Genomic DNA, 25,725 nt, shown 5'->3' with positions numbered 1-25,725 from the left:
GGAGGCATCCTCTCATGTTTCTTCGTTGGAATCATACCTAAGCCCAGCAACTGCAGATCTGTTCTCCACAATTACGATTTGTCATTTCAAAAGACAGTGATACAGGATCTTACAGTATGTCACTCACGGGGATTGACTTTTTGCTGTTGTTGTTCGATGCAAGGCCCTTGAGACCCATCCAAGTTTTTCCATTTGTAAGTGTTTTTTATTGCAAAGTTATGTTTCATTATATGAATGAACCACATTTTATCCATTCACTAATTTTGCACTTAAATCCATGATCCATTTGAGTCGATTAATTTTTGCTACTGTTTTTCTGTTTTCAACTTTCTTGATTTCTCCTCTTATCCTGCTTCTCCTTAGTTGGGTTTACCTTTCTCTTCTTTTTCTGGTTCTTGGAGGTAGGAGTTTTAGATATTTGATTTTGATAGTGTTCTGATTTTTCAGTGCAGACATTTAATTCTCTAAGTTTCTTAGCTGATTCAATGCATTCTACATGTTTGGTGTTATAGATTCATTTTCTCTCACTTTCACTTCTCTCCACTCTTCCACCTCCCTCCCTTTATGCCCTACCTCGTACTTATTCTTAAGTCTTAAACATCTAACAGAGAGAAATAGAATCTTAACTGGCCAGGTATCCAGTAAACATGCACATCGGCAATTCCGAAAACATCTTCATTTTCATTTTTACAGAAAATTTAGATGCACTCACTTGTGCACTCATTTTTCTGTAAGCTACTTTGAATAGAATTCCTTAGAGAATTTAATCATGTAGGCATAGCAGTTCACAAAACATTTGAATTCATATCATGTTTAAAGTTATGAACCCAAATTTTTCAGGTAAAGCAGTTTACATAGCAGTTTGATGTTTAAAAAAACCTCTTTTACCTTAATTTTCTTTTTTTTTTTCTTTTCATGGTCTTAACTGAGTTTAGGCAAGAAGGTTCATAGAAAAAAAAGATAAAGAGTCAAAAGCTTTTAATTGTTTTTAAATGAGGCATGTCAACCAAACACAAATATTAAACTAGGCACACAAAATCAGGAAAAAGGTCATAAGATGTTACCATGAAGCTGATGGTGTTAGAAATCGATTCATAAAAAATGAAGTGACCACAGACTCTCCTGCCAAAGTCATCCATGGAAATGCCAAAGTCATCCACGGAAATGCTGGGAGCTGTTTACCTTGCTGAGTTTGAATTAAATTCTGCCCAATGCTGTTTTCCAGAGTTGTTTTTTTCCAGACTCTAATGCAGATTGTGACATGAGAGTATTGCAGTAGAAAGTCATCTTTCCTGGACATAGGAGGATAATTCAACTTGGATCATTTTTCCAGAATGTACTCAAGTAGACTATTGTTGGGAACAGACATTCGGCTGCACATCTCCACTTTGTATTCACAGCACACAAGCACAGACACAGACATGACACTGCTCACAAACTCTAGCAACTTATCGGTTAACTTAATCTGCTTATTGGCACGAGGCTTCAACTGGCAAAAGCCTCAAATGCAGGAGAAAGGGACTTCTCAGCCTGCAGGTTGACTTACCCAAAGGTTGACTCCTTGCGTTAATGGCGGCACTTGGGCAGCTGCTGGAGACAGTTCTGGTATCTCCTGTTGTGGGATTGACTCACTACAAGCAACAGTGTTCGCCTGGTTGGCTCAACAAAAATTATTACCAGACATCAGAATCCTCATCCCATGTCAGCTCAGTTAGGTAAAGAGACAAGGTGTTGAGCAAGAAACGTGGCTGTACTACAAAGCTGGTGACAGGGAATATGGAGGACTCTTGCCCCAATTCCTTCTTGCTGGAAGGCTGATTTGGGGGCAGTTTAAACAGAAGATGGATGATGGATATCAGTGGCTCCTTTCTCACAGGTATAGGTTTGTGGCTAAATGACACACTGTCTGTACAACACTGAGTGAGCCGTAATGTAAAGTATGGACTCATGTTTCACAGTTAAGGCAGGATGTTAGTAAAAGGAGAAACTGGTTGGGGAGGGGGGTTAGGGAAGGGGGGGTAATCATACTTTGTGCTCATTTTCTTGTATAAATATTAAAAAGTGCTCTATAAATAAGGTCTATTACAAAAACACTTTGATACAAAGTAGATTGTGATCAAAGGAAGCTAAAATGTCTTAGGAGAGGAAGAGGATAGAGAAGAGATTATTGGCACTCATAAACACAAGCAAGATCAGTAAGGTGGAAGGCAGTAACCTTAAGTATGGACTTTTCACCCATATGCTTATTGTTTCTAAGAGGTTAAGTTTTCTGCTTCTGTGCTTCCTACCTGGAGATACAGGGAAAACAAACGATGCTGCATCAAGGATCATCCAGTTTAGTGGGAATGACATTCGCAGTGAACTTCAGATTTGTGGAGTCTCACTTCCCTTAATATAATTATGCCAACAAATACCCCTCTATGCATCTTTTCAGGCCTCCGTAGTCAGTTGGTATTATTAAATATTTATTGATTCTCATCTGCTCAAGGACTTTCTGTTTTTTTTATCCAAGTGAATTCAAGAAAGGGAGAAATATATTTTCTTTTCTTAATTCTAAGATTATTTCACTACTTGGAAGCCTTTGGGGATAATGTTACTCTTCTGTTTCCTAAGCAGGTGTAAGAGAGGACACACCTGAAGCAGACCGCTAACCCCGCGGACCTCTCTGTGACTGCCTGTTGACATCACCTAGGAACTTCGTCAAGTGTTCAAGCCTGGTTCCCACTTCTTAGGAGTCTGTTTATTTGGTCTGGTGCATAAGGACATAGACAGCATCCAGCATCCAGATCTGTTGTTGTCGTTGATGGCGATGTTGTTTTCTGTTTTTGTTGCTTTCTTTTTTTTTTTTTTTTGAGATGGGGTCTCACTATGTTGTCCAGGTTGGCCTCAAACTCATGATCCTCCTGCCTCAGACGCCCAGTAACTGGGATAGCAGGGATGTGCCACACAGATTCTCGATTCTAAATGTGAAGCCAAACTTGAGAAGCACTGAGCTAGAGGATCTTTCATTAAGTTTAATCCCATGTAATTTGTTAATTTATATTGAGTCAGGCTCCTTTGCCTCTTGCTGTAACTTTGTCTCTCTCTTTCAGGTGTGCATGTACATATACACACATTCACATCCACTTATCCCTCCACTGAATTTTTCCCCTTGCTCTCTCATTCTGTACCTAAGAGTACAAGTTTTGAAGTCAGAAAGGCCTGACTTAAAAATGTGATTACCTGTTTGAATGCACAGATTGTACAAAACTAGGAAGGAACCCTAATGTAAACAGTGGACTTTGGGTGATAATGACGTAACAGTGTAGGTTCATCATTTGCAACAAAAAAGCAAAAGCACCACTCTTCTAAAGGAATTTGATAATTCCTTTAGGGAACCTTGATAATCGGGGAAGAAATTGATAATGCATAATAGGAGCAAAGGGTATATCGGAAATGTCTGTTTGCATTCAGTTTTGCTCTAAATCCAAAGTTGTTCTAACATACCTGAAGTCTTTAAAAGTAAACACAGAAAAATCCCCTAATTTTGTAGGAGGACCTTCAAGTCTCTCTTTCTTTGTTAAAAATTTTAGGGAGAAATCAGGGAATAATACCCACCCTACTAGTGCAGACTGAGATGATATAATTAGGCCTGTGTTTAGCAGCAAGAATGCTCTTAGCAAAGATGGCTAAACATATGGGCTGGGAGTCAAAGACAGCTGGGAGTCACACACTGTCTGTGATTTTTGTACAGTAAAATCCTTTTCCTCCAAGTCCTCAAAAGGACAATTAAGCATGGGGTTGTTTTAAGACAATTCAATGTAATGGTGTGATTAAGTACTCAGTACCCTGCCTGGCAAGTAGTAACCTCTCCACAAACAGTGCCTGATATGACAAGGCTGTCTCACTTCGTTATTTCATCTCGGGGACTCTATCTTAGGGAAAGCCAATTGGGTTTCACACAAAGCAATTTGCTCCCTTGGAGGAAGGCATTTGATAGCCATAATCTCCCAGACATTTATTCTATTTAAATTTATATTGAAAATTTTCTCTGTAGGCAGTTTTCTTACTTTTTCATTTTTCTCTTTTCTCTAAGAACACACATTTCTTTTCTGAACCTTAGGAGCCTATGTGAAGGAAACCAAGTATGTTATCTGGGTATCGATTACCCTGTGGACATTTATAATTCAGTAAAGGCTTGAGAGACAATTTTGAGAAAAATTTGTGTCTGGAAAAAAACACCATCTATAGACTATAATAATATATAAATCAATCCACCAAACACCTGAACATTAAAAAAATCTTTCTCTTCTAAGATTGAGACCGTTTTTTAAAATTTCTCTTTCCCTGCACAGGTAGTTTCATGCTGTGGAGAGATCATGTTTTAAGACTGCCACACTCTCAAAATGGTTGATTTTAGAAGTTTCTTTGAAAGGTCAGATATTTATATTGGAAGAATTCTTACAGTGTTTTAATGGATGAAAGGATATTATACATATAAGAAAAAATTATTTATTTCTTGGTATGGTGAAATCTCACAACTGTCTCTATGATGGGAGAACACTCAACTAAAATTTTTTAAGTGCTATTTACATTAGGATATAACATGATTGCATAACATATTTCTTAGCAAACATTTTAATTTTTTTTATTTTAATTTGCCATATGCACTAAATAAAGCAAACTTTATTTTGTTCCTGGACTTTCTGTGGGGTTATGACTTGGAAAGCCAGGGTAGGTTGAAAATGTCACAAGTGGAAAAGTTAGCGTACCTGACCCACTAAATGTCACCGCTTAGCAGGACAGTACCCTGTACGGTACCAGTTGTTTTGAGGCTGACTGGGAGCTGTGGCCTATTGCTCTCCCTAGGGTCTCCATATCATTACCCTGGGGGAAAGGTCAGAATTCAAAATCTGATTTACTGTTTTTACTGAATGTACATCAAACTTCCATAAAGTCATACTGCCATAAGTTGCCAATCCTCAGCAGTAGCAGTGTGAGAGTTCCTCTAAAGCCTGCTGCCCCCAACCTGGTGGTCATCCTTCTGGAATCCCCCTGAAGTGTGGTTCATATGTATTATAAAAAGCATTCATAAGGGCTGGGGTTGTGGTTCGGTGGTAGAGCACTTGCCTTGCATGTAGAAGGCACTGGGTCCGATCCTCGGCACCATATATAAATAAAATGAAGAGATTGTGTTCAACTACAACTTAAAATATTTTAAAAAGCATTCATAATTCCATTCATTTATAAACTATATCCCCTCAATTCTGAATAAGGACCATCTGATTTTTTATGGTTATTAGACAAGATTCTCTTGTATGCCGCCAGATTTGAATCATCTCCAGTTTGATCAAGATTTTGTTTTGGCATGTATGTTTTGAAGCATATGTTATGGGGGTCTTTCAACGAACCTCAGCATTACTTTGGTGTGGGTCAATCCATGATGTCCCCGATTGCGATAGCCAGATAGTGTCTATTTTCCACAGCTTTCAACAACTATTTATTCTCAATATTCTTTCATTTTCACCTCAGAAAAGTAACTCAAACTTCGGTGGAAAAGGTGTCAATTGGCTCATATCTCAAGGCCTGTGGTAGTGCACCTGCTAGGGGTTTAGATGCTTGTTGCCAAGTTTCTTAAACTTTGCAGGTGCAACCCCAGGAGGGAGAAAAGACCTGGTGCTCTGGTTTGGATTTTAAATGTTCCCCAAGTCCCACGTGTTGGAGGTTTTGTTACCAGATGATGGCATTGCTGGAGGGGTGGAGACTTCAGGGGTTGGGGCTAGTTAGAGGAGGTAGTACACTGGGTATGTCTCCTTGAAGGGTATGTCAGGACCAGGGCCCCTTCCTCTCTCCCTCTTTGCTTCTCAGCAGCTATGGGATGAGCACCCTCCTCCACCCGCACTCCCCACCACGATGTTCTGCCTTGCCACAGGCTCAAAAGCAGCAGGGCTAAGCCACCATGGACTGACACCTCTGATACTATGAATCATAATAAATCTTTTCTCTTCTTAACTTGTTTTGCTCAGGTATTTTGTCACAGCAAAACTAACACAACTATCTTTTAGGTTTAATACATAAAAATGAGTGAGTGAATCAATCCAAAGAAGGGCTTAAAATGAGTTTCTGAGCTCGCATGCTTACCCTTTAATTCAGTTGTAGCAGGGAAAGATGTTGCGATTGTCAACCTAAGCAGAATGACGTGGCTGTATCAGAAGGGAAGAAAAGGCTTCAAGAGAGAGAATAGAGTGGGAAAGGAAGCTTTGCAGATGAAAATGGCACATACCAATTATAATACACAGCTCGTGTCGTTAAATTGCACTTTTGTTTAGGTGACACTGCAAGTTGTAATCTTACCTAGACAGATGAGGTAATTTAAAAGACTTAAGCAGATGTTTTGCTGATGGTTACATATTGCTTTCTGGTCAATTTAGTTTGCTCATTTCTGTGGACTTTTAGGGACTTCATGGCCCAAGGTGGATCAATCCTTATTTCCCAATTTTCTGCTAGTGGACCTTCTCAAAGTTGTTGGCAAATGTCCTCTGAAAGCCAAGAAAGGGGAATTATACAACCAGGGAGACAAGCAAGCATCGTATTTATTTAAAGACTCTCTATTTTATCTAAACATTCACCCATATTTTATAATAAAAAAAAACTTCCCAGATAACTTAAAATACATTATAAATTTAGAATATTGCTAAATTATGTTGTCATTCCAGGAAGAAGTACCATGTTCCTCTGATTTTCAATAATTCAGGATCAATAGTGTTGGTTGAGGAAATGAGTTTTCAGAATTCTTTTTGGTCAAAAATCAGAATTTGTTTTTTTGTTTCTCCTTTCGGGATTTTATACATGAGCATGAGGTGCTTTCTGTGTATATTAAAACGTCTCAGATAGCATTGCCTTGGTGGCCACCACTTACATTGATGTCATTTAATCCAAGTTACTTCTCCAAGCCTTGGTTTCTCATCTGAATGAAAGAAGTAATGATAATGTCTACCTCATATAATTGGTGTGAAATAATTCATGTAAATTGCTTCGTGTGTGGAAAAGTAGCCAATAACTTTTAACTGTTCTCATTATCTGGGCTGTTTACCTGGGTTTTCTTCTCATAATATTCATGGTAGGAGTCTAAGATTTTGTTCGTTCTCTCTCAGATGGATGCAGTTAGATCCTTTAAGTTCTCTAATGAGTTTCCATTAGTGTTTGAAGTCACCTAGAGAGAATATTTATATCAAGAACATGCTACCCTGACTGCACGCACATGTGAATGAAAGAGTGAGGATATTAGATGCAGTCAGGTGCTGCGTATTCACAATCAGAAGGTCTTCCCTTCCTTAGAAAGATCCATTGCTCCTCTCTTTTGGCCTAATGTGAAGTAATGCACACTGGGTGCCAACAGATTCTGGGATCTCTGGAGAGCATGATCAGATAACTGAAGTTGGAACTATGACTCTTTCTCTTCACTGGACAAATGAGGATAGAGGCAATTCCCTCAAATTCCAGCTCGGTGCTATTTCTCAATCACTTTCAATGGGACTGGAAAAGTGAGGACTAGAACATCAGAGCAAAGGAGCAGGCAGTACAATTCCAAAGGCAAAGAATATTATTGCTTTTGTTGGTCCAAATAAACATTAGTTAAATTTTAAAGGTATAAAGATTTTAATTTTGTTGTTGTTGTACTGGATGCATCAATTTCTCTTCTTTCTTGAAACACATGAATCAGACTTTCCCTACCTCCTCTTTCCTGAAAATACTTTATGGAAGTTTTGAGTGACCTCCACGCTGCCGATCCAGTGATCAGATCCTTCGTCCACACTTCATTTGATCTGGTGTTATTGGTCATCATTCTATTTGATTTTGTTGTGAACACTTCTTCCTTGGCTTCTGGGTTGTAGTCACCTCTTGAGTGTTGTCTGAGATCACTGTCCGTTCCCTCTCTTCAGTGAATAACTTATCTCCTTACTCCTTAATGTTGGCTGGCTCTGGATTGGTATAGGCCTCTTCTCTCTTTCACCTACCCTCAATCTTTGGGGCAGGAGGGAGACACAGTTGGAGCTATTTGATACCAGAATTCCTCTGTATCTTCTGTGGGAAGAACCTGTATGAAGGCAAAATGGAATCAGACAAAATGGGTTTGAAAGTTATTGAAATAATCCAAACATTATGTAGATTTCCTTATTTAATTCTAATAACTCTGTGGAAGGGTGATTGTTTTTCAAGATTCATAGTCAAAGAGATAAGTAGAATGTATGGTCTCTGAAATGGCATTGGATCTTTTGTTCAGAAATACAAAAAATACTTTCCTTGAAGGGCCTTATAACATATAGTGAATTTCAGTCCACTGAATAAAATTAAACTTTTGAAACTCTTTTAGAATGTCTAGACATTTGAGGGTATTAAGATATTCTTGCTAGCATATACACTAAAATTATCAATTAATAGCACAGAGGCAGGATATTTAGCAAATCATCAATTTTTAAAGTGCATCAGTCATTCAACAAAATTGGAATCCTATATTGAATAACATTTAAGCTTTAGTTGCATTAATTTATTATTTCATATGCTATATGTCTTACATGTGTCATAAATATATATAACATGTTGTTGAATGCATGAAATCATACATGATATTTTGGAGAATATACATCTTATGTATAATATGTTAGAGAATTTTAACACATACTATATGCTGATTTTAGAGAGGGAGAATGAATATATCTACTTTCTGCATCTAAATGGCATCTCTATTTTTAGTTAAAGAAGCCAATTTTGATTGTCGAGAAAATAAGCACTTCTATACTTAAGTTGCTCTATTTGGAATGCTTATTATTTTGGTTATTACATGTTTGCACCAAATATTAATCACATATTGCTGAACTTTTTGTAGCACCAGAGAATTCAAGTAATACCACATTCTCGGCTATACACTACCTAAAAGCAACCTTACTACTACAAGATGAGCATCAAGTTCAGTGCACATGATACACCCAATAAATCCTGCTTTATTTTTTAGGTTCTCATGGCATGGTCCTGCTTTTTAAAATGACAGCAGTTTTCTGCATACCTATAGATTTCCTCATCAAAAATACCAAATACAGATACTCTGGTAATTTTCTTACAGATATGAGATTCGATTTTTCTAAAAATTTTTTTTTTCACTACACAATTTATCTTAGTCATTTTCTCAGTCAATACTTATAAATCTACATTAATATTTGAATATAAGCATAATATTTTCCATGGGCACTAGATTTCTTTTTATTTAATTAAAAAAAAATTGTACATCTATTTTGCAGTTCCAAAATTAAATATATTGTCTATCTGACCTGAGGAAATATTTATATACTTTGCTACATACATAAATGCTAACATTTGATTTGGAAGTACTGCTCCAGACCACCTAAAGTTATTAATAATATATGGAATATACTTCACATCATTGTTACAAAATTCCAAAACATTAGAATTCTTAATCACACCTAACACTAAAGGATTTAATTAATGGCTCAGAGAAATGTATACAAATTGCTGCAATGAAAATACCAATAGCTATAAAGAATGGAACTTTCATTTTTATAAATTAGATTTCTAGATGTGGATTTTCCGGTTCATTGAATTTGCATTTTTTCTCAGTTTTTAAATACCCTACATTGCTTTTTCAGAAATACTAAAATTCATAATTCTATCAAAAATGGGTTCATATGTTTTCTGTTTCACCTGGTTTCAACAGCAAAGTATTTTGACAAACTTCGACTACCTTAATATATCTACTGATGTTGCCCAGGATGAATCTGCTACTCAAAGATTATCACGCATAATGCTTCATAAATAATCCTGAAACCCAGAAGACAATTCAAAAGAGCATTGAACATGTGTTGATGTGTTCACCCATTTTAGCCATTGTTTCCCAGGGTGTGTAAAATATGAAGTGTTACTCTAAATATCTAGAGTTATGACAAAGTATTTTCTTCTAGTTATTTCTAGTATTTACTTGTTACCTCAGTTTGTTTATTTCTCTGGACTTTTTTGTTATATTTTTAATGCTGTTGTTTGATAGTTGCAAAATTTTAAAAATTATCATATTAGTTTATTATGGTAATATAATATTTCCTGTTTCTCTCCTTCTTTCATTTATTTCATTTAGAAATTACTCCCAATATGCCCAGGGTGGGGACAGAGAAAGAGATGTGATGGCTTCTAACTCTGGTGCCAAGGTCTTGCCTTGGAGGCTGGCACACACATTTCTTCCCGTTAGTTCCTCAGGACATTCTTATCAGGGTAAGGCCAAGGCAGAATGAGCAGGCTCCACAGTGTTCACTCAAGTTCTTAATGAAGTCGGTGCACACTCACGGTGGCCTCTGTGTTCCCACTTTGAAGAGTCTGCACACTGTCAGTCTGTGTCCAAGTGGAAAGCAGGAAAGCTCTTCTGATGCCTTCTTGTGGTCCCTTGCTTCACCTTCTCCTACACCAGGGGCTGGGAACGTAGGGCCACTCTGCAGTAGACTAGGGGCATCTCGTTTAAGTGCAGAGAAAAAAAAAATAGGTGTTCTCTGTGCTGTTCCATCCACTTGTCTCTTGGGTGGCTTCTGCACCCTTTGCATCCTTCTGTCAAGAATTATAAAAACCAAGCACAGGAGCTCTGGAGCCAGCCATCTGGAGTTGACTCACATTTCCACTATTTGCTTACAGATCTACTGGCCTCATTTTTCTCATCTGTAAAATGGGAATACTAGTAGTCTTTCCCACATAGGGTTGTGGCGGGGGGGGGGGGGGGGAATCTAAAAAGTCACTATATAGAGTGATTAGAATCTCATGTAGATGTTTGCTATTTTTACCTTCCCCTTGAGTATAAAGATCTTTATTCTTTTTATAGAAAAAATTAAACACATGCTAAGTAAAAGACTTTTAGTTGAAAACATTGCCAAGAAAAAAAAAAAATCAGTCCTAATTCCAGAGATGATCATTGCTCACTTTTGATATAAATCTTTCCATTATTTTTTTCTTTCCTATGCACGTATATGTCCTTTTCCTTTTTTCCAAAACGGGGGTTAAATATACATATATCTTTGTAGCCTCATTTAATTTAATGATATGCTATGAATATTTTTATATTGTTACAAAATCATTTTAATGTCCGTATGTTATTTCCTGGCATAGATGTACAATAATTTATTAAATAAATCTCATTAAAAAATAAAGAAATTACTCCCTTCCAAGTGCATCTAAGCTTTTGGTGTTCCCTTCCATCTTCCACAGTATTCTTTCTATTAAGCATTTTTACCTACTGTTTTGTTGAACTAATAACACCTCATTCATTTCTCTGCTCTTCTCTCTTTCATAGACATATTGCTGTAGGATGGGCAGCCCAGTCTGTACCACATATTCTGCTGAAATAGCCCCAGGAGTTTCTCACCCCACCTGTCCTCCCCATCTGCCTTCTTAAAATGCTCCCTTTATATCTAGTGCACCTGGAAGCTAGTAGTGCTTAGTACTTCATGGACTCAAGAAACATTTGACAAACATGTGAATACAAACAATAGTTCTTTAAAGTTCTATAAAACTTTTTCAGAATCACTCAGTCTTAAAAGACAATCATAGCAATTGTTTGGCAATAGCAGGCTAGTTTCAAAAAAGTTAAGTAGCATGAGTAAGGGCATGAGATTCAAATGTGCTAGAATGTGGAATAAATTCTAGTTTCCTGGTTTGCAACCTCTATCTCTATTTCATCATATGGATTTTAAAAGTTAACCCTTTCTTTTGTTCACTTTTGTAAGGTACCTTGTTTGTTGAACACATTGCAAAAAAATGTCACACACACACACACACACACACACACATACACATGCTAGTTGGCAATGGAAAACAATGGCTAAAATGAATGAATACATCAACACGTTTATATGTGAGCATGCATGATAATTTCTGTTTTTTAACAACTACATACATGAGAAATCAATAGCAATGGCAAAATTTTCTGAACCAAAAATGAGGAATTTGGTATTAGTCTGTCCATCTGGTATCTAATGACAACAAAATAGATGGATTTGATTTTCCTAAGAAAACATATTTCTTTGAACACAGTATAAGATTGCACAGAAATACTATTTCTTTTCGAGATTAGTACATGTCAGTCATACTCAGTTCTTTGAATTATATCAGAGCAGTTGAAATCAACCCAGACATGCTAATTTTTCTCATTTCACCATGTTCCTGAATGATGTGTGACAACAGACACAACTGCGCTTCTCTCCGTGTGAGGGAGCCGGGCGCCGACCTATCAGCCAGTCGTTCGTGCCCGCTATTTCCCTGTGCGTGTTGGCAGAACAGAATATTCCCACGCTGGTTTCTTCAGATGACTCGGTGCATCTTGCAGTTAGTCTGTAAAGCACTGTATTAGCACATGTCGGGATTTCATGAAGGAACCAAATGCAGCTCTGTGCCTGGTTTGTATTTTACAGTCGCCAGGGCGTCGGACAAACCATCTTTGCTGTAGGTGTTTTCCTTACCTGGAGCACCATGCCATTTCTGAGATCACCAGCCTTTGAGAGAAAGCTTGGCTTTTCAACTGACATGCTCTCTGCTTTTTCCACAGCAGCATTTTTTGGTTCAGCTTTCTGATATATTGGGTTTTTTTTTTGAGCAATCTTTTAAAAAGTCAAAAGATTATGAAGATCCAAAATGTCCTCTGTGGAGCTAATGTAAACTTATTTGGACATAAAATTAATCTACCCATTATGAGGGTATTCAGAATCTTTATTTATTCTACTTTGTCTGACTGTGTATTTGGGTCTCCGCAGAAATGTTTATGTGTTTGATTCGGGTGTACCACCAATACATAGTTGTGCATGCTATAATTATATGCAGTATGGGCATCATATTTCAAAATATGAATTTCAAAACATAAAGTTCAAGGCTTCTCTTAAGAGATTATGGAATAAAATATATATTGGGTTATAACTATATGTACTAAACTGGAAAAATCATCATGATAGATTAGTTGCAAAAAACTTTTTACAAGTTCTAACACAATCCCACTGACAATACATACATGTTTGCATGCAGAGGGACTATGACTTCATGCAGATATGAAGACAGACATAACTAGAAAGACATGCTACTCCATCATGTAGTCTATTTTGTACTGTCCCTCCTTTCCATCCTTCCTTACTTTTTTCAACTTTTCTCCATCCTTCCCTGCTTTTTACTCTCTTCTTCAATCTGAATATAGACATTTAGAAACACAGATAATCATGAATACATATATATTTTTTGGGTTACTAAAATGGGACTCTTTGTACCCCAGTTTTTTGCATTACATTGATGTCACAAACCAAAGGCTGTGTCCAGCACCCACGTCCCGACACTCTGTCCATGGTTCCACTAGTGTCTGAGAGAGGTGTTGATGTCCCCAACATCAGCTGTGAATGTGTTTATTTCTCCTCTTGGTTATGTCAGCTGTACTTTGTGTTTTGAAGCCACGTTAACCGCACCCACATACAGGATCTATTGTTGAAAAGATCCTTTTAATCATGAAATTTCCCTTTTAGTCCCCTATCCTGCATACTTTGTAAGTCTCTTTGCCTGATATTAATATACCCATTCCAGCTTCTTTATGAGTAACATTTATTGAAATTTAAGTCTACTGGTATCACTATATTTGAAGTAGGTTTTTGATAGAGAGCACATAATTGAATAAGTTTTTATTCCTATTGATGATCTTGGACTTTAAGTTGGCTAAAATCAACACTTTTTAGTATTTGATTTTAATACATCCTTAGTGCTCTTGAGTATAGTTTTTATATAGTATTATTTTTATATGGTTGATCTAGAGATTAAGATATACTTAATATAATCCAGTAACATAGAGTATAGACTGGGGAGATATGGGGATGGGATGAATGTATTTTGCACATGGAATAGACTTGATATTTGGTGTTCAGAGGGAGGACTGTAATGGGAGGAATGGTATTCCTTCAAAAGATTTGTTCTAATTCCTGGAACCTGCGAAAGTTACATTATTTGAAAGGCTTTTTTCAGGTACAAGCAAATTCAGAATCTTAAAATGAAATGATCATCTGTAATTATTCAGGTGAATTTGTCAGATTACTTATTAGTTTATTAAAATGAATGTACTAAAATTACCCCATTGAGGAATTATCTATTCATTTTTTTTTTTTTTACCTAACTTGTATTTATATATTTTGAGGCTATTTTATATAGGGCCTGGTGGTTATTAAATCTGCGCACCCCTGCACTGTGAGACCACGCAAAACTCCATATTCACTATCATTACTTTTTACCCAAATGTTACGTGATTTTCATCCATATTTTACAGCAGTTTGTGGTTTCATCCTTTATGGAGTGTTTTGTCTTCTCCTTCTTGTATTATGTGGGTGAAGGCAGGCAATTTTATGTGCAGCCTCATACAGTTTTGTGGGTGGGCTATTCATTTGCCATTTACACTTGCACAGATAATGTAGTTTTGAGGCTCTAAATGCAAGGGAAGAGGGACTTCTGGGTAGACTCCCAATATTGGGTAGGAGTGGATTTTCAGACAGCCCCCAAATAACTTAAACTTTAAGCTCAGTTTCACTCCCTTAATTTAACACCATTTGATGCAAAAGCTTGCCCTAACATTGCTTATTCACCTGGCATTCCTTTTCCCATATGTTGCGGCTTGAGTTACATCTTAACTTTCTTGATTACACATTGATTCAAGACTATTTGGCTCAAATATTTTACCCGCCTAATTTCCAGAAATGAAAAGCCCTATTCATGCATTTTCATTTGTAATTCCAACGATCATTCACTGAGTATGAAATATACTCAGTTCCCATTATTTGCAGAAGTTATGCACTGGAAAATCAGCCCGGCTCTGAATTAGTGAATAATGAACCATTCCTCCTAAGGGAAACTCAGAGTTAAGTTACTGTGAGCTTTTGGTTCATAACATTTGCATCAACCAATCAAAACATAACCTTGTTTTCTGTGTGTTTCTGTTTAAAATCACCTTGTTTAATCCTGACCTCACCACCAACAGCACTGTAACTCATGCCTAAACAAAGCTTACCTAACGCACATGTTTTCCATAACACAATTCTCAGCCTTTTTGCACTTAGGAACACTACACAACAATTCAGCATAATGCTTAGTGACCATTTTAAACAGCAGAATCACCAAGAAAAAGCACACACATATGAGAAAACCTGAAAGAACTAGACCAGGAAAAGGACATTTGTTTACAGCACAGGAGCCAAAACAAGAAGGCAGAGAGGCACCTCAGCTGACCTCCGCTGGAGTGTGTACATCAGATGAGTCAGATACTTCGCAGCGCTGCGTGTGACCACAGATGATCAGAACGAGCCATGAGTATCCACTTGGGCTCTGTAAATACCTGTTTGGGGATAGGCGAATTCGCAAATACAGAATTTGCAAATGAGACTATTTGCATGTGCTCAGTGCTAGGAGTTGTTGTACAATGGCGTCTGTGGTACTATCGTTTCCTCAGCTCTCACTTTTGTTCAGCAGATTCTCCTATCACAGAATGGGCAGGTACCATTGAGGTCATGTATTTGAATCTTCGGTTCCAAGAATGAATATAATTTTCCTGAAATACCACATAATCTTCCATTTTGTTATTCCAATGTTCTTGAGCCCAGTGATTCATGAGGAAGCATAGTCTATTTGTCAAATAGATCATAACATCGAACGTTAATCAATAGTTTATATCCATTTGAAAAAGAAAATCGATAAATCCAAAAGTCTTGTGCCAGCCATTTACGTTGATAATATTACTTATTCTCATAACATCCCTGTGACAGATTATATATATTTTTTTTTTTTGCCAAACATGAACTCAAGACTCAAAATGGTTAGGCAATTTGCCTTTGATATCGTCAATAAATACAGTGGAAATGAGCAGTGAAACCAGATGTGTCCGGCTATAAAGTTCGTGATTTTCTCCTGCATCATCTTCTGCCCTTTGCCACTGACTTGTGTTAGTGTCTTTGATTCAGTGGCAGAATTGTTTTTGCTGTCTGTAATTGCATGGTACTGTGCTACTCCTTGATGTTACAGCTTAGTCTGTCAGCTTTGAAAAGTATAAGACAAGACAGCTGTTCTTCCTCCAAAAGCTTGTTTTCTGAATAAAATTTTTACAGGAAGACAACGTGAGGGAATATGTATGCCTTTGGAAGTGTGAAATATCACATCATATGTACAAATAAGACAATAAGATATTTTTGAAATAATTAAGCATAGTTATTTCTTCTTTATAACTGCAATCGGAAGCACCTTACTACCAATTTTCAATTAGTTAATTATTACTCACACATATATACCCACATGAGTGGGGAAAAAAAAGAAGAAAGCTAAAGATAGATTCAAAGTAATTCTTTATATTCATTTTCTTCTTTAGGATATGAGTCTATCTATAGTAAGAGACATAAATATATACACACACATATATTCTAAATAGATCCTATATATATACACATATATATACAGGTACTAAATAGACACTGTATTTACATTGTACCTATACACATGTATGTATTTTAAATAGGTCCATTTAAAGTACTGCATCTATTTAGCACACAGATATCTATATCTATATCCTAAAGCAGAAAGAGAAAAAACAAATTAGTTGTCATGCTTCTGTGTTTGCTAGTGTGAAATCATCAAGTAATGTTCTTACTTAAATGAGATAGAGATTATAAACATGACTTCATCTTCTTTAACTCTGGGAACTATTACTTTTCATTTATAGTACACATGCTTTACTTGCAATAATTTTAAACTTACATAAAATTTTTACTTTTACATAAAAGTGCAGCTCAAAGTATATTTTTCTTGTACCATTTGATGATAAGTTGGCAATCTGATGCTCAATAAATTGTCTTATAAATAATCTCAGTGCACCTATCAAAAATCAGGAATTATCATGAATGTTTTATTGTCATTTCATTTTCAGATCAGTTTAAATTTCATCAATTGTAACAATAGTGTCCTTTATTGCAAAGGATTCAGTTTACAATACTTGTTTAACTTGATTTCTGTGCCTCTTTAGCTTTCCTTGAGTTTGAAGCAGTTCCTCAGATTTTCCTATCACATAACCTTGATATTTTCGAGCCTTTGAGCCTTATAGGTTGGTAATTTTGTTTAATTTTCATTGAGTTAACTTTGTCTAATGTGTCTCTTGATTAGATTTCTCAGGAATATCACAGAAGTGATGGAAAGGAAGTTTATTTTTTTCTGATAGCTATTTTAGTGTTACTTTACGTGGATTAAGAAATGTTTAGGATACTGCCAAAGCAGTCTTTCTGGGTGCGTCTGCGAGGATCTTTCCAGAGGAGAAGACATGCAAGTTGGTAGCCTGAGTGGGGAAGATCTCCCCTCGTGGGCAGGCCCCATCCAATTGTCTGGAGGCCAGGTGGCTGCTTTGTCTCTTTCCTCCAGGGGGTCACTCTTCTGTAGTGGGACTGAGACATCCAGGATCTCTAGCCTTTGCACTTGGAGACTTACACCAGCAGCCCCTCAGATTCTTAGGCCTTTGATCTCAGACTGATAGTTACACCATTGCTTCCCTTTCTCTGAGGCTTCCCTTTTGAACTGAGAAATCTGCCCACACCACAGGGTCTCCAGATAAAAGATGGCCTATTGTCGGAGACTCAGTCTCCATAATCATGGAAGCCAATACCCCTAATAAATTTCCCCTCACCTGTTTGTCATCTATATATTTTTGGTTCTGTTTTTCTAGAACTAATGGACTCTTTAACTTCATCTTAGTAGATACTATTAAGGACCAACTTTTACATTGTGATGAACAATCATAGCAGTATCAGCAAGTTTTATCCATCATAAAGTTAATCTTTCCCTTGTATGCAATGAATACTTTTAGGGGAGGAAATTAAATACTTTGTCAATATTTTGTTTCTTATAGAACATTTAAATAATCTATTGGGAAATTGATATCCATTATGGATTAAAGCTTTCTTATTCTGTTCAGTTGGCTATGATCCACGCCCTATCATGGTTTATTTAAGTGATCAAACTGTCCTAAATTTAAATACTATAATCCTTCATTTTGGCTTGTGTGTTCTATGTTGTGTCTGAATTATTGTTTGCACATTTCCTTCTTTAACTGGACATTTCGATTTCGTATGGAACACTTTCCTGAACTAGCCTGGGAATAAGACATACCCCCAAAAACTATGGTTTCTTTCAGTGAAAATTTGGATTTAAAAATTAAATAGGGGCACTTAATTTTGTCATTGTTCTTTGGATGTCACTGATTTCATGTCTTTTCAGTGGAAACAGCTAAGAAACATTCCTTATAGTTATAGGGAAGACTAATATTAATGGCATGTGTATGCCTCTGTTGCAGTGTGGTAGAATTTCCTTATTGTAGCTACTTCTCTTCTCCCTTAATGTGCTATCCTTTGCCCTATACTTGGTTGAATTTTTTTCTCCTCTGTTGCTTCATTATCTTCACTGCTGTCAATTTCTTTCTGCCTCTCCTTAGCTGATTGGTGTAGATAGTAAACTTGGTATTTAAACCTCATTCCAGATGCAAGTCCCAGAAACTTATTCTTACAGTCATTAAAGTCAAGGATATAAAAAAGGCACAACTAAATGATTACACAGAACAAATAATAATAATAAAAAGATAGAAGTAAACAGGACATTTGAAATCCTGCAAACTGCAACTGCACAACCTCAGCTAAACAGACCACTGCCATTCATCTCCCACAGGGTTTGTTTCCAGAATACCTTCCCAATATTGCCAGATTTGCTCATCCATTTTCAAAGGACTTTGGAAAATGTGTGAGATCTGCCAGTCTTGAAAATGATCAACTGGTTACTTTACTTGGTTTATTTAACATTGACATTCCAAAGACTCCTTTATTGTATGTCACTATTTTTACTTCAGCATAGTCCAGGAAACATTTAGAGTTGAGTGAGTTAAATGTATTTTAAAAAATAGCAGCTATTCTTTTAAATTCTGTTTTGCCTACAAACTATTATGTGTCCAACTTAGTCGAACATTTTCAATTAGCTGCTTGTGAGAACTTAATTCAGTGATGTCTATGTGTTAGGTGCAATGTTAGTACTGTGGGTAGGAAAATAAAATGCTGCTGTTCCCCTTCTTAAGATATTATAACATTTTAAGGAGAAGGATAAACATTGCTGTGGTTAGAATATAGTGTGTATCCCCTGAAACCCATGTTGAAATATGGTTCTCAGAGTAAGTGTTGAGAGCTGGCAGGACATTTTAAGGATGAGGATTTGAGGGATTAATGCAATTCCTGTGTGACGAGGTCAGTTTCCTTAAGAGTGGGTTATTATAAAGTAAGACTGCCCCTCCTATTTCTTCTTCTATACGTGGCCCTTGTTCCCTTCCAGTCTTGCTCCACCATATCCTGAAGCACAAGGCTTCCATCAGATGCTACTGCCCAGTCTTTGACTCCCACTTTCCATCACAATGAGCTAGGTAAACTTCTTTCCCTTATAAATTACCTACCCTTAAACCTTCTGAAAATTGACTAGGATCTGTTTATATCTATCTATAGCTAATTATCTGTATATCTGTATTCATATCAAGATATATATATATATATATAGTTTGTATATGGTCTCTGTATATGTAATTTATGTTTATATAAATTAAAACATTTCCATAAACATATGACAGAGAAATATGGCATTTCAAATTAGAGGATCTATATTTTTTTGTTGAAGATATTGAGTTGGAAAGAGAAAATAATGTTTTATGAGCATAGTAATAAAGTTAATTTCTTAGATATTTAGTGAAATGGAGATGGAGGACAGGAAGCAAATCATACATACAGAAACATTGAAATGGATTGGAGTTGAAACCATAGTGGAGATTTGTACTATAAAGCTCTGTGTGATGTGTCATGAAGTATATAAATCACCATGAAGCATTTGACAGTCAAATCTATTTTAACCTGACACAGAAGGGACTAAATGGGACAGCCCCAGGGAAGTGATAATACATATAGGAAGAGCAGAATAACAAATGATAATACTTAGAGATAAAATTGATGGACAATTTGCTTGAATAGAGTTAGGAGAACTAAGGGAGATAGAGATCTGTTTAAATTGACTCCAAAGTTTTTACTTTAAATGATAAGAATCTTCTTAACATACCAGTGTGACATAAAGAAGTGACCGTGATGAGTGAGATGGTTCATTGATATATTAAGCACATTGGAAATGTAGGTGTAAATAATTAATCCCTTCATCTGTTGGAGTGCAAAGTGCTAGATCTTGGCAATGGGTTCAGGACAGCCACGTAAGAACAGGCCTCACCTGAGGGATCATAGGTGTACCATAGCAGAAGTACGCTCCATCTGCACCTGCAGCCCTGAGAAGAGGCAGGCAGATTATAGGAACAGGGCCAGTCTCTGGTCACCCCCTGTGGAGCTAACATTTCCAAGTTTTAACATCTGAGTCTGGGTAAGAAGTGTTGTGTGTTAATCCTAAGGACTTTTGCCTTTATTCTGAAGACAATTTAAAATTACTGATGTAGGTCAATCTCAGTGAATGATTCACAGTCATTATTTTTGGAAGCTATCTCTGGCTATGCTACTCACAATGGATTGTGGGTACAAAATACCATTTGTATACCCCAGATGCAAAGATTAAAAAAATGGAATAAAATTCCTCTTACTATATGTATAGCAGGGTCTTAACCTATTGTTCCAACTCCCTTATTATTTCATACTACCTTTAATTATAAATGTGATTAGTTGTGCAACTCATATTAATTACATGCAGTGTGAAATATTAAGGAGTTGGAGAAATAGCTTAGGGCCTATTACCTGATCTATATGAAGTTGCTGAAAAAGTTACACATATGTTTAGACTTTAAAGTTAAAAGAAAGACGAGTATATTCTAGGAAGTAGGAGGAGCCAAGATGCAGAGGTTCCTGGCATTATTGTCACGTTTTGTAAGGGTGCTACTCTCCAGGTAAAGCCCCATTAGCAGGCAGATCTATCTGTGAGGACCGGGGGCTGACCCAGCTCAGGGCAGACCTTGGAGGGTAGGAAGGGGAGCCACCTATGGAGTAGCAAGTTCCCTCTTCTGCCTTTCTTCTTTTCCCTTCTTTAGTCCACATTTACCCACAGTAAGTATTTTTCAGATTTTTTAGCTTTGTGACAACCTTCGGTTAAAAAAAAAAAAAAAAAACAAGCTATTATCACATTTAAGTAGGGACATTTAAAATATTTTTCCCACATCTGTAGGCTAATGTAATAAATTCTAGAGAGCAAAATGAAGAAGAAAACAAAAGGAACCACATATAAACATGAACTCTGTAAATAGCTTGCTGGAATTGATTGAAATCTGCACATGGGAACCTGGAGCGTTATCTTAAAACCTTAACATGGAGAGTTGTACTGCTTATTGCCATGAGGAAATTGTATCAAAGTGACATGTTTTCATTATTCTAAAACTTGGGTTATTTTCAACATACCTTTTGTATTTTCTTTGAGTGGGTTTCTAATTTTAAATCACTTAAAATCCAAGAGGGAAAGTGAATATAATTACATACAAATGTTTCCTGTAACAAGCATTCCATCAAAATTATTCTAGTTAAATTCAGGGAATTCTAGACATATAAAGTTATATGAGATTTCCAGGAGGGTAAAATTGTGAAATAAAATACCTTTCACATTCTCATTATTTAACTCACACCTATTAGAATTAAATGATGTATAAAATACAGTCCACAAATAAAACATTTTTGAAATGCTTTAAAATTTATGTTTAGGCTACATGGCCAAAAAAGTAGGACAAAAACTGAGAAAAGTCATGGTATGTTTAAATAAGACTGTATATAAGAACTGTCAACCTATAATTAATATCAAATGGTGTTCATAAGATTTGGTTATTCTCCTGATGTAAAAAAGAGGTTTAAAAAATCATACAGTTAAGCATTGAGTAGGTGTTATGGACTGAAATTAATTCCCCACAAATTCATATATTCAATCCCCAACCTCTGGTACCCCAGAATTTAACTGTTTTTGGAGAGAGGACCTTTAAAGAAGAAATTAATTTAAAATGCTCCCACTGAAGTTATCCATAATCTAATCTATGTTCTTATAAAAGGAGCTACGGGGACAGAGACACAAGCACATGGACTCACAGAGAAAAAGAGCACATGGACCCAGCAAGAAGACAACTATCTGCAAACCAAGGAGAGGGCCAAAGAAGGCACCAGATCTTCCAACCTCAATCTTGGATGTCTTCCGGCATCCAGGACCAGGAGAAAATAAATTTCATTGTTTAAGCTATCTGGTTTATGGTATTTTGTTAGAGCAATCCTCTATGTTTCTAAAATATTTTTCCTACACATAACACAGCTCAAACAAAAATGTACATTCCCTAGAAAATACAGTGAGTTTTACTACATAATTAAAATAATGTGGGAAGCCATATACGGTTGTTAAAATTTCATCTTTTAGGCTTATTTTTCAAATAATAGCAGCTTTTAGCTTGACACTATTTTATTTAAATAGTCTTAAAAAGGTCATCTTTCAAGCAAACTTATTTTAAGCCAAATAATATTAAAGTGCAAATATAAAATAAAACTCATTAAAGGAAGCTTCCTATCCTATAAGTCAATAAACTTTATGAAGACTATATATTTGGAAGATATAGTATTTTGCAATTGCCAGTCTTTGATTAAATGTATAGCTCATTTAGCAAATTATACAAATGAGCAAAGCTCAGTAGATAACTTGACCCTCATAATTGGTAACGTATAAAACATTGTCAACAATCTAGAATATGCATGAGGTAAGTCTGTGAAATATGTAATGTGAGCAATAAAATATGCAAAATCCAGAGTTAAAGTATATAGCTTAGTCAGTAAAACTTGGCAAGTATAATGATTAAGCAATTTACTGAAACAGCAAAATATGCAAAAAGGAGCAAGCAATCTTATTTATTAAACTGTAGTACTGGATCATCAATAGATAATTTCAGATGATTTGATTTGAAAAACAAGCTGTTTGAATGATCTATGCTGCTGTGTCAGCAAATTATGTATCTCAATCATTGAGCTTTATGAAAAATTAATTTGCTAACTATGGGATTTTATGATTGCAACAGAGGAAATTCATTGAGATACTAAAGAGTTTATGTGCATAATTTGAAAATCTTAAATGACATCTCAGAGGTTTTTACAGCCTACTTTTGTTAATTCCTCTCCAGAACTTCCCCTTCCCCCTGCTTTTTTTTTTGACAAATATTGACTGACAGATGACTATAGGATGTAAGATTAAAAGCTTCAACAAAAATGTAATAATAAATAAATTGCTTTGAGTATTTTATGTCTGATTATGATTAACTAATTGATACCAGACTAACACTTGCACCACATAAAACAGATACCAAAAAGCAACTGTTTTAAGAAACTGAGTAATAGGGAGTATTAGACTGGTAGTATGCTTGAGAAAATGGAAATAATTCACTGAGTCCCATGACATTTAGACTTTAAGAATTGAAATGGTTTTCTAACCACAAATTACTAGTGCATAAGAAGAGAACAGTAGTACCACTTAGCTGAGGAGGTAGAGATCAGAATTCAAATCAGCTGGAGCAGAGCACAGGAGAATAGGTGTATGTATTGAAAGGCGATTCCAAATTCTGTGTCTTCCCCATGAGAAACTGGGGGAGAGTTATGCTCCCTGTATGCAGAGTAAGACTACAGGTAACATAACAGAATAAATGCTATTAGCTTAAGAAGTGAGCAGATAGACAAGGGATCAATCCGTATTGGAAGTAATGAGGTCCTGCCAAGTAAAATTGGAGAGACCCTATTTACAGGACATTAATACACACTCACTATACTGGATATATTTCAAATTCTAGTTCCTAGAAATAAGTTATGTTCTCTATACCTACTGCAACCCACCAAAAAGAAACCATAAAACTAGCCCTAAGAAGACATGTAGACATTTGAAGTTGAGGAATGGCAGCTTGTAGGATGTCTCTGTGACTGTTTTGGGTGCAGTCTGCATGCAAAAAGAAAAAGCAGCAATATGAGCAACACTGTCTTAATCAGCTGTTTTGCTGCTGTGATGGAAAGACCTGAAAAGAACAATTTTAAGGAGGAGAGTTTATATATGGGGACTCACAGTTTCCGAGGTCTCACTCCATAGATTGCTGGCACTATTCCTGCGGCTTGAGTTCAGGCATGAAATCATGGAGGAAGAGTGTGATGAAGCAGCTCTCATGATGATCAGGAAGGTGAGAGGTGGGTGCAGGGAGAGAGGGAGAGAGAAAGAGAAAGAGAGATTTCCCTCAACAAGCACAAAATATATAGCCCAAAAGTGTACCCCCAGGGACCACCTCTTCCAGTCAGACCCTACTTGCTTAGAGTTACCACCCAGTTAATCCCTATCAGGGAATTAATTCACTGATTGGGTTAAGGTTGTCATAACCCTCATTTCAGAACTAAACCTTCTTGCATTATCAAACATGAGCTTTTAGGGAACACCACATACCATATTGTATACCACAATAAATGCCTTATGATTATTGAGTAATTCTAATGGGAGAAATTAACTGGGATACAACCAATTAGATATGCAAGAAGTTACAGTTTACAAGTTTCTCAATATCTGGAAATACTGATTTAAAAATACACCAATGTACATAGGAACTACAAAACAGAAATAAAATAAAGAAAAGTCAAATTAAATACATGGAGAGATATCCCACACTCATGGATAGGCACTCAATATTGTCTCAGTTCTTCCCAATTTGATCTATAGATTCAATAAAATTTCAATCAAAGCCTCAGGAAATTATTCTATGGATATGGAAAGCTGATAATAAAGTTACATAAAGAAGCAAAAGACTCATAATAACCAACATATTATTAAAGGAGTAGATCAAACCAGAGAACAGACAGTATCAGATCTTGGACTTAATAGGAAGCAACAGTATATACAACAGTGTAGTATTGGCTGAAAAAGAGAAATAAAGATCAGTAAAAGAGAACAGAGAGCCCAAGTAGACCCCAGATAAACATAATCAACTGATCTTAGACAAAAGGAGCAAAAGTAACATAATTGAACAAAGAGAGTCTTTTACCAAATGTTGCTTTCCAACAAATGCTGGCCAGCCTGTGGAACAATGGAAACTCTTGCTCATAGCTAGTGTGAATGTAAAAGTGCCAAGCCACTTGGGAGGATCGTTTGTATTTCCTACAAAAATAAACATATCCTTACAATGTGATACAGCACATCAAGCTCTTTGGTATTTTTCCAAGGAGTGGAAAACATATGCCCACCGGAAAACTTGCACATGGATGTTTATAGCACTTTTTCCGATCTGACAAAACTTGAAAACAACAAAGATGTAGCAAGTGAATTGATAAACTGAGGTATATAAATGGAATATTTTTCAGGGCTATAAAAAAGTTAGCTACTAAGTTATGAAAAGACACATGGGATTATCCAACGCCTGATACTAGGTGAAAGAAGCCAATTTGAAAAAGTTTGATACTGTATGATTCTAATTATATGACATTTTGGGTACCACAGAAAGATCAGTAATATTCAGAGCTTGGGAAGGGGAGGGGAGACTGTTTGTCTAGCTGGAGCACAGGAGATGTTCAGGGCAGAGAAACTACTCTGTATGATAGTACAACGATGGACACAAATTATGTTTGTCCAAACCTGCAGAGTGCATGATACCACTTGCAAAAC

This window comes from Sciurus vulgaris (genome assembly GCF_902686455.1).
Source record: "Sciurus vulgaris genome assembly, chromosome: 9".
Classification (NCBI taxonomy): Eukaryota; Metazoa; Chordata; class Mammalia; order Rodentia; family Sciuridae; genus Sciurus; species Sciurus vulgaris.
This window is presented reverse-complemented; position numbering follows the sequence as displayed.